Source organism: Haliotis asinina, chromosome 13, assembly GCF_037392515.1.
Source record: "Haliotis asinina isolate JCU_RB_2024 chromosome 13, JCU_Hal_asi_v2, whole genome shotgun sequence".
NCBI lineage: Eukaryota > Metazoa > Mollusca > Gastropoda > Lepetellida > Haliotidae > Haliotis > Haliotis asinina.
Genome location: NC_090292.1, coordinates 26,379,957 through 26,391,690, shown reverse-complemented (window position 1 = coordinate 26,391,690; position 11,734 = coordinate 26,379,957). Strand labels below are relative to the sequence as shown.

Below are 11,734 nucleotides of genomic sequence, written 5' to 3'. Positions count from 1 at the left end.
GCCATCATGGCCACAATCACGGTATCCTAAAGCCCATCAAATCGAACGAGAAACGAATAACACGCTTTTATTGACCTTATTCGTATGCGCCAACTCACTGACGAGCACACAGCGCGACGCCGCTTCGCCCTCTTACCGAGCTTTCCATGCGTTGCCTAGCAACCATCTCACTTCCAGGGAAGTCGGGATTTGGGAGATTTGTGGTCATTCTTGAAAGGCGTTTGTGGACAGAGGCTGCTCACAGGAGACCAGGCCTGATGTAGACTCTGTAACATATGATACGGTAAGTACAGGTTTTTCAATTCATCATGATGCTTCGAGACTCTGGCACGGTTGTCTGTGACAGATGAACGATATCGATCCGTTGTTGTTATTGTTCAGAAGAAGCACGTTCCGCTGGAACGGGTCTTACAGACTCTGTTTCAGGATTTTATGGCATGCTGCATTTCCCGTGTCACGTTACTCCACACTGCCACCACGTGCTTGTCAGTTTTGGATTAATTACATGTTTAATGTTTCGGGAGACTGTCAGCTTCTATGAGACATACGAATCCAGTTGTGGAAGGAAGTCCACTCACGTGTCATTCAGGACTAACATCATCGTCACGTTCACTTGACATTGTCTGGTCTGTTCTGGAGATCACAACGTCGTTAACAACGAAGTCGGACTGGTTGTTGAAATTCCAATTTCAATACTTCCCAAATCAACTATTTTAGTCTGCAGAAGCGTCTCAATGAATGCGTTCCTCCTTTCTCACAATCATTGAACCGCACTATTTCTTCTTCTGTCGAGCCCTTTCTCTAATGGTAAAGCTTAAATGAAGCAAGTCTCGATTTCCCCAGGTTCTGAATCCCGGTTCTTACATTGGCTCCCTTTGAATGTATAAGGAAGTGTTTGTTTATATCCAAATTGTATATATTCAGAGAATAAGCACAAGTCTGTGGATGTGTAGCCAGGTGCTTTTATGCCACTGTACCCCGAAGAATTGGAATTTTCGCTGTTTACAATATCTTTGATTGTGTTGTAGAGATTCGTATACACTCATCTCATCGCACTCCGAGAACGAATGTTCATAATATCAATCACTGATAAAGAGATTTGTGCTGTTCCTGTGAGGATAGGGGTTTAAATATTAATCGTGTTCAGACACCTGTGTTTGTTGTAAGAGGCGACGTGATAGTTTGATCAGGCTTGGTTACTTGGTTGATTGTCTTGGTATATCAATATCTGTATTTGGCACTTGCTGTCCCTCTGGATTGTCTATTCGAAGTTCGATAGTACACGGACCCCTTGTAACCTTCGCAATGTACGTTTATCACCCGTACAGAGATTCTCATCTTCAAAAATGTTTTACCCTCAAATAATCGTGTTTATATGTTATCGTGTATAACTGACACATAGCTCCGTGACTACTATCTCTGATATGTTCTGTCCATCAAAGGTTTAGACTAACCAGTGTAAATGCATGTAGCCATCTTAACTAGATTTCTCAAACTAGCCCATACCGTTTAAATGAACTGTGTACACATGAACAGATGTCGTAACGCTGAAAATATTATTGTCAAGAGTGCAAGGCTTTACATGAAGACACAGCTGTTCACATGAACGATATCTGCACATGCTTTGCAGTAATGATCCTTGTGCATTTTATCTGCATAATGTTATTAGTTGGTCCCCAACGTTAGTAGGGTAATTATAATTATATGATTAAGTGAGTCTAAACTTTGATAGGAAGTAAATATGATTGTATAAATTATGTATCCTCCAATGTTGACTTCTACTGACAGAATGATACCCCTGAGACATACGTATACTGTATACTTGTCATCTGTTTTATTTGATTAGGACTATTTACATTACGTACAGCTGAAGTGAATGAAAGGATGTTTTCTGGTCTTACCACAAGCGCATCTGTGACCAGGCTGATTTGTGCCATATGATGTATCAATATCTCATTTAAATCTAAATCCAGCTAGGGTCCATGCAGGTAGCAAAGGTACTGTAAGTCCCCATGGTTACCTTCTGTTGTTAGCGACCTTAAGTCTGTTTTTATATTGTATTGTCTTCTATAGTCTATTTGAGATTTCGTTACTAGTTTTAGTTGGTTTTACTGTTCTGTGTCGGCAGCTATTTTAATTTATTCATCTTGTTTTCATCTCTATATGACTGCAATATTGGCGATGCGATGTAAAATTCTAACTCATGCACTCATTTAAATCTCAGCTGATGTCCAAAACTTATTCTTGTCCATAATTTTGAAATGAAAGCCACCAGAACTTTTCAAGGTAGGAAATAGCTCGGCACTTATCACAAACGATTCTAGAATTCAGATTATGTTGAGGCGGTGAGGTAGCGTAATGGACAAGGCGTCTGCTCGAAGCACTAAAGACGCAGGTTCAATTCTTGACACGGATACATTTCTGGCGCCATTTTATTGCTGATAAAGGCGATGTAAAACAATACTCGTGTTAATGACTTCATACAAAGTAGTGATGATACCAAGCGTTAGCGAAACGGTGAAGTATATCGAGCGCCACGGTTGGCAATCGTCGTGACATATGTTCATGTTGATATTACCGTTATTTGTTTGTCGATTGTTTACCTTTACACAGACCCAGTACAGACAGAACCAAACCCTATTCTGGTCAGTGACTATCCAACGCCAAGTAGGCTAACAAGACTTAGCATTATTTAGTACGTTGGAGATCGAACCAAGCGCCTTTCTTCTATATGTACATATTATAGGTGTATAACTTCTAAAATTAATTTTCAAAAATGATTCTAAAAATCTTACAGTGTTGAAGAATAGTAACTTTCCCATTTCCTGTTAACCATTTTTTTTATTTTTTTATATCTATGTTACTACATTTGGCACTACCATTGTCCGGGACATGCATAGTTTTGAAAGAAAACCCCACAATCGATGGCTTCTAAAACGGGTTGGGAAAAGTAGTAATACGTGTTTCTTTTAATCTGAGCAGATTGTCTCATTTCTTTGCCTGTAAACAATTACTGAAAGCATAAATCAATCGTGGTGATATCCTGCTCCGTCAAACAAGACGAAAACATTCATGTTTGTGTCGCCTTTGGAAGTTGTGATCGTTGACCATCGCCTTCGGCGCCAAACAGTTTGCTGGCGTGTGACTTGTCTCCTTTATCTACACTGACTGTCTTGACAAATATAATTCTGTCTGCCTATAGGCAACATTCGCGATCACTGTGCGTATGATCAATAGTTACTCTGTAATTAAGATGTGGCAATACGATTTATGAATACTGTGGCAATGTGGTTTGTGTATACTGGCGAAGTGATTTCAGCATACTCTGAATACGACTGCTTTTTGTACCTTGTAAATACGATTTATACACTTTACGGCAATGTGTTACATGCATACTGTGGCAATGTCATTGATTCTTGCATCGTATGTCAAAACGATATGTTTACTGTATTAATTTGGGGGTTATATACGAATTTAATGCATCATGTGGCAATTTATGCATCCTGTGCCACTATCATTTATGCTTAGTACCGCAATAGATATAATGCATGCATACTGTGACGATGTATTGCATACATACTGTGACGATGTATTGCATGCATACTGTGACGATATATTGCATGCATACTATGACGATGTATTGCATGCATACTGTGGCGATATATTGCATGCATACTGTGACGATGTATTGCAAGCATACTGTGGCGATATATTGCATGCATACTGTGACGATGTATTGCATGCATACTTTGACGATGTATTGCATGCATACTGTGGCGATATATTGCATGCATACTGTGACGATGTATTGCATGCATACTGTGACGATGTATTGCAAGCATACTGTGGCGATATATTGCATGCATACTGTGGCGATATATTGCATGCATACTGTGGCGATATATTGCATGCATACTGTGACGATGTATTGCATGCATACTGTGGCGATATATTGCATGCATACTGTGACGATGTATTGCATGCATACTGTGGCGATATATTGCATGCATACTGTGACGATGTATTGCAAGCATACTGTGGCGATATATTGCATGCATACTGTGACGATGTATTGCATGCATACTGTGACGATGTATTGCATGCATACTGTGACGATGTATTGCATGCATACTGTGACGATGTATTGCATGCATACTGTGACGATGTATTGCAAGCATACTGTGGCGATATATTGCATGCATACTGTGGCGATATATTGCATGCATACTGTGACGATGTATTGCATGCATACTGTGGCGATATATTGCATGCATACTGTGGCGATATATTGCAAGCATACTGTGGCGATATATTGCATGCATACTGTGACGATGTATTGCATGCATACTGTGGCGATATATTGCATGCATACTATGGCGGCATGATTCTAGCATATTGTGACAATACGATTTATGCATTCTGTAACAACATAATATTTGCCAACAGTGGCAATACGAATGTTGTATGCTAAGGCAGTATACATAAAACCCATCCATGCTGAGGAAATATGACCCAGCCATATGATTTTTCGCACGCTGTTGTCATGTGATTTCCGCAGTCTGTGGAAATATGACCCAGCCATATGATTTTCGCACGCTGTTGTCATGTGATTTCTGCAGTCTGTGGAAATATGACCCAGCCATATGATTTTCGCACGCTGTTGTCATGTGATTTCCGCAATCTGTGGAAATATGATCTACGCATGTTATAGCAATATGATATCTACTTTCTGTGGCATAGTGATCAGTATTAATACTGATACAAGTCGTTTGTTTTGGAAGAGAATGAGTGAGTGAGTGAGTGAGTTATAACTGTTGTTTCCCATCGTGTTAGCTTGTTGTGATGGATGTTTTATTTGTTAAACGCTTTGATTTAATATAAGAGGGCAAATCACAAGAATACTAAGTCTTGGCTTTCCAAGGAAACTGATTGCATTTGGTGCAATGCTCAAAACTGTGAAAAGCATATGAGCTTGTGAGTTCCGTTTTACGCCGCACTCAGCAATATTCCAGCTATGTGGAGGCGATCTGTGCATATATGAGCTTCTGTACATAACTCACCAGATGATCCGGGAATCAACAGCAATTACCAGGGATCAGTCGAATGAGCATGGATCTGCGCAATTGGGAACCGATGACGTCTGTCAACCAAGTCAGCGAGCCTGACAGCACTTGTACGTTATGCCCATACATGTAATGATAAGCATGGGCTGCTGAAGATCAGGGGCCCGTTGCACAAAACTCTCGTAAGCCTAAGATCTTGTAACTTTCCTCGTATACGAGAAACGTTACGAGATCTTAGGTTTGCACATAACACGGGGCTTTCACATTTGAAAAACATATGAATAGGACACTAACCGTCAGTGGCGACACCAGGTGTCACAAGGGTAGACATGTTCACCCCGGGAGATACGTGGCAACGTGGCTTGTAAATCAGGACTTTATGGATCCACAACTTTCTTATTCAGATGAAGCGAGGTTTCGATACAGACTCTCATGCTTGCTTGACAATGATACAAAAATCTGTATCAAAACGTCGCTTCAACTGAATAAGGAGGTTGTTCATCCATAGGGTTTGTCCTTATCTGATTCACCAACTACTAAACATGTCATTCAAAGGACTTGTGGTAAAAACCAAGGAGCACGGGTGCTGGCGAAGTTTTAATAACTAAAATGCTAATGTGTGATCACAATGTATGAATGACAGACAAATTGGTTTGGTATTATTTATATGAACGTATGTCAATATGTCTGAATACACGATACTGGTAACCCAGCTTACATATTGACTTTATATGTGACAGTACAGCACTGGTGTGCCATTACGCTCGTACACACCGATGTAAATGACTCGCCGGGACAGAACATTATTAACTTGATCTCACACATGTTACGGTGAATATGTCACAAGGTGCTTTCACAAAATCCCTGAAATTCTTAGGGATTAATCACAACAGTTCTCCTTCACATTTTCCCTGCAATGAATATGTGGCATTTTCAGTGTTTGATTTGACCATATTGCTTGTACATATTGCATTTGTGATGTAAAGTTAAGATAAAAACGTTTTAAAAATCAAAAGATGTTTCTTTACTGCATTAACATAACATGAAAATAACCTTTATAGGTCTAATATAGTTACATAAATATGTTTTATAGGTCTAATATAGTTACATAAATATGTTGTCAAAAATATCAAATGATTTAACATGTAATTACCAAAATCCTTGGCTAAATCCTTGGGAATTTCGGGGATTTTATAAAATCACAATGTAAATCAGGATTTACTTTACAAAATCAACGATTTTGCCATATTCACAGTAACATATACGTCTCATATTTGAAGGTACAGAGATGAATCCTAGCTGTAGCTTAGAGACGAATATCAGAACTACAAATATGCAAATTAGTTCTTTTATACGATAGATATTGATCTTGGTGTTCATAGTGTTTTCTTCCTTTTGAAGTTTCACAGAATATATTTCACAAGATATATCTACATGAAAGCAATTAAACAGTGCGTTTGAAGGAATTGATATTCATCTCCAACAGAAGATTCCCACTGTACACTTTCTGTCTGTCAATATTTTGTCGTATTTCATCCGTTAAGTAGTTGATAGCAGGTAATTTAATTAACGGGTAAGATGCTTTTAAGGGTTGGAATAAAATAAACATTGCTGGTTGGAGACGTGCTTGAGGAATGGGCCGGGGTGACATGTTTCCTCAATGTATATTTAATCCCAGCATTCGAGTGTAATCGGATAATTCACTAAAGTGCCAGTGTTATCCTCGCGCAACAGCTGCATCCTCCCCGTGACTTACGACGTTGTTTCCGACATGACCTCTGACGTATATGCATATCGCAATTTGTATTGATATCCGTGTCAGCTTTTGATGCCGACCTCAGACTTTTAAAGTAATTGGTTGCTGGATTTTACTCCCCAGCACATGAGCTCTAGTCATACATAATACATTGGGAAATGCAAGTCAGATGCAGGGGGCTTACAGGGGGTCACCGTAATAATCCTTAAAAGTGTCCTGCTTGCCGTACTATCTCGAAAAAGTGTCCTGCTTGCCGTAGTATCTCGACAAAGTGTCCTGCTTGCTGTAGTATCTCAAAAAAGTGTCCTGCTTGCCGTAGTATCTCGACAAAGTGTCCTGCTTGCTGTAGTAACTCGAAAATGTGTCCTGCTTGTCGTAGAATTTTACAAATTCATTTTGAAACGTTGGATCATGATTTCTGTTTTAATGGGTTATTATGTTATGAATGTTGGTTGTATCACTGATAGTGCATAATAATGATTTTGTCACTGATTTTGTGCAAATATGATTTCGCCACGGGTAATGAGCAACCATGATTTCGTCACTGATGGTGTATGACTGTGATTTTGTCACTGATGGTGTATGACTGTGATTTTGTCACTGATGGTGTATGACTGTGATTTCGTCACTGATGGTGTATGACTGTGATTTTTTCACTGATGGTGTATGACTGTGATTTTGTCACTGATGGTGTATGACTGTGATTTTGTCACTGATGGTGTATGACTGTGATTTTGCCATTGATGGTGTATGGCTAAGGTTTGGTCAATGATGGTATATGCCTGTGATTTTGTCACCGTTTTACATATTGTTTATGGATTTATCACAGAATATTTTGTGGTTATGTTTTCTGTCGAGACACCCGTGAGTGAGTTTAGTTTTAGCAATATTCCGGCAATATCGTGGCGATGGACACCAGAAATGGGCTTTCCATTTGTGCCCTCGGCGTGACGAGCGAACACCTCAACCGGAAGGCTATCCCGTAGCACCCAGACACCCGAGTGAAGAACTGCTGATCATGACTCTGGCGCGAGAGGCGAATAACGGGAACGGGTGGTCATAGTCGCTGACATGCCTGTTCCATGGTGTCATGGGGCCAAGCGGTTAAAGCGTCCGCTTGTTGACCTGTGTTCGATTCCCCTAGCCGATTTCTGGTGTCCTGCGACTTTGCTGGAATATTGCTAAAAGTGGAGCAAAACCATACTCACTCACTCACTCACTCACTCACACACTCACTCTCTCAGATACGTCAGTTGATGTTCATGATGCCAGTGACTAAACTACCTCATTGATTGTTTATACACCACTGCATACGGATATGATGCTGCTGGATGTGGCGTTAAATGGCGGACAATACATAGGAACACCCCACTCATAAATAATAAATAATAACTAATAAAATAACATAAAAAAAGACAGTCGAAGGTAGATATAAATGGATGAGTACATGAAGAGCAAAACATTAAAGGTCACATGCAACGTAAAACACAACTTCGCAGATTCTGGTACCTTTCGGTATGCACTTACCGAAACAAATCATAAAAAGTGCCAATTCAACCTATAAAGTTGAAAAAAAAACGCGATGAAAAAAAGCCCGCGAAATCGGAGTTCAAACGTTTCACTAAATTCCCCCCAGCGCTAGGGGGAAAACTGGTTTCAACTGCTGTGCTGCGCTGCGTCCATAACGCATGCGCAGTGAATAGTTTCGCGGAGCATGAAACAGTATGCATGCCCAGCGTCTGAGGTCGTGAGCAGTAGTCTAATCTTGGTTGTGTACACAAACAAGTAATTAATCTACTCGTTACGTAAAAGAACTTGTTGATTGTGGTAAGCAGTCTCTGTCACAGAGAAAGCTCAATGTCTGGTTTATTGACACCTATATGTCTGTCTGCATGTCTGCTAAAGACAACATGCAATACACAGCTTCAATCATTGACCACGTGCAATTTGAACTTAACACCTATCAGACTATACGACATAAAGAAAATAAGTTGATTCATGACGCGTGCACCCGAGTCCCGTGTCTGCCACATTATGTAATTAGGCACGTGTGATACACATGACGTTTTTATATCTGTGGGTTGCAAACAAACTACATTCACTTTTTTCGGATGACTGGATCTGACGGAAACTGGTGCAAACTCTTGTCAGTTTCAAGTCCTGCTTTGTACTTGGACGAATGACAGCTTCCAGCCACGCAGTAGTTTACCATCTCTACTGACATGATTTTTTATTGGATCGAGCGCAAATTCAGAGAACATGTATTTTCCAAACCCAACATCTCTATATACAGTATGGTTCAAAATTATTGAGAATAGCTAAAGCATTTCATATTATTAAACGAGAACAAATCAGATAAAATTGAATGTATTGTGAAAGTGAACTGACCTTTTCATGTTGTGTAGGTAACAATTTAATATTTTATCAAGTCTCCTTGAGCTTCACGGCACAGTCTAAGACGGGTAGGCATACTTCCTATCAGAGAGGTTAGTGTCTCGTGAGTTATGCTGTCCCAGTATCGGACCACTTCTCTCTTCATGTCTTCAATTTTTGTCAACCCCTTTTGATTCACACATTCCTTCACCATCCCCCAAATGTTCTCAATGGGATTTAAGTCAGGACTATATGCAGGAAATGGTAATGCAGTCACATTTTTCTCCTGAAACCACTGCTTGGCATGTTTTGCGGTGTGTTTAGGATCATTATCTTGCTGCAAAATCCAGTCATTTCCATAAAACACATGTGCACTTGGAAGGAGAAAATTATGTAATATGTTAGTGTAGCGTTGACTTGTCAGATTTCCCTCAAACACACACAGCGGGGTCGTTCCTAATAAAGATATCCCTCCCCATACATGAAACTTTGGGCTGTATTTAGGTCGTCGATACAACGGTGCTGACGCAGACTTTGTCCATATTTTCACATTATTGGGATATACCCATACTGAGCTTTCATCAATAAAAATCACATTTTCCCAGTCAAAGTTTTCATGTGCCAAACACCACTCAACACGCCTGTCTTTATGTTCTTGTTTCATGAGAGGAGAAGGAATTCCAGTCTTTTTCTCCCATCCAAGATCAATCAAATTTCTTCTAACTGTAGATTTTGATACAACTGTTGATCCCCTTTCTATTATTTTATACCTGATGTTGGAGATGCTTGCCCTTTGCTTTTTAGACGCTAAAATTCCCAGCCGGACGCGATCTGAGAAGTCCAATTTTCTGGGTCTCCCTGCTCCTTTCTGGTGCCCAAAATCCTTTCCCTCTTTAAAATTCTTCCTAATCCTATACACAGTAGAAAGAGGAGTTCCTGTTCTCTCTGCCAATGTATTTACATCATCAATTCCTTGATTACACAACTCAAAAATCAACCTTCTTTTATCTTCAGCAGACATTGTTGACAGTGCTGAGGAAAATGGCGTCTGCTACAAATTCAGGGGAGGTAACTCTAATTGCACTATACTCAGTAGGCCAAGATGAGTTACCTCCCTTATACCATTACTTAGTTTTAAGTATCAGTGAATCAGTTGAGGTGTTAGGATAGCTCAAAGTAAGAAGAAAAATTCTCAATAATTATGAACCAGACTATACATTCTTCATGGGTAACGTCTTCTTTTCGTGTATATGATTTTGTTTGACAACAGTATATGAATCCATACTGAAACGACGCATCAAGTACACAAAAAGAAGTTGTTATCCATAAAGAATCTTACTTTCTTGTGCCTGGCTATACTTCTAAAATGCCCATCAAACAGATCATCTTTCTGTACACGCAATGAACCCTCAGCATATCAGCAAATGAATCAGCCAATCGGAAGCCGTCGTTACACTTGGATGCATAGCCACCCGCTATGACTGGGTTCGGTCTCCCGAGGGCTTCGTTTCGGGGGAAGTAAGCCCAAGTACAAAATATTGCACCTTTGAACCGCGATTGTACGCTTATAATTTTGTTTATTTGTTTTTTAAAAGCAGCAATGTATATTATATGTCATGAATAAGTGATAAATGTGTTTTAATTATGTTTGATTTTTTGGTTGCATGTGACCTTTAAGTATTTACATCATTAGAAATGTAAATGCATATGTATTTAGACTTATAGTTCGTGAGGGAATTGACCTTGTGTGGCGACCTACAGTGTAGCAAGTTCATCACGTTCACAACAGGTACCCGGTTTGGCAAAACAAGTAACATGATCATGTTGAATCATGGAATTAATACCTTCGATTCTGTCACAAAGAATTGTATAGTCTCTCACTCATTACATTGTGTGAGAGATTTTTTTTCCACACCGGTATCACAATGCACGAGAGAAATAATATAACGAGCATAACTAAACTGAATTAACCTTCTTTTTTACACGCTGAATGACTGTTAATTGGCAGTCCAAAAAATCACAATGAATAAACGAATGAATGAATGTATATATGAACGAATGAATGAATAAGTGGTTGTGTGGGTGATGAATGACTGGATAGAAGAATGAATGAGTGAATGAATAATTGAGTCCACATTGAGTTAATTATAGGGTTTGCACCCAGGTGCTCTGAGTGCATCACGACAGAGGGCTAATTAGCTGCGCATATGTGCCTGCAGCTTTCCATCCAGCTTCATAATTAATTAGAATCGTGCATCCCAACAGTCGTTCTTATCTAATTGGTGACGGAGAAAACATGATATTGACATCACGGTGAGAGTGTTTCGGTATGAGAGGGAGTGTGTGTCTCTCGTTGATGTGTGAGGAATGTCTGTGTTGAGGGACACGTGTGTGAGAGAGAGAGGATGCGTGTATGGTTGGTGTGGGGGAAGTGTGTGTGAGAGAGAGGGGTGTGTGTCTGTGGTTGGTGTGTGAGAGATGTATCTTTGAGAGAGAAAGAAGGAATAACGATGGTTGGTGTATGTGATGTGTGTGAAGTGAG

General features: G+C 39.8%; 1 protein-coding gene across 1 annotated transcript in view; it reads left to right on the top strand.

The window, feature by feature from the left end:
• Positions 1-206: 206 nt before the first annotated feature.
• LOC137260176 (galactoside alpha-(1,2)-fucosyltransferase 1-like) overlaps positions 207-11,734 on the top strand; it is a 57,650-nt gene continuing 46,122 nt past the window's right edge. Inside the window, exon 1 of the mRNA XM_067797869.1 lies at positions 207-283. The gene's annotated coding sequence lies outside the window, so the exon portion shown is untranslated. The remainder of the gene's footprint in view (positions 284-11,734) is intronic.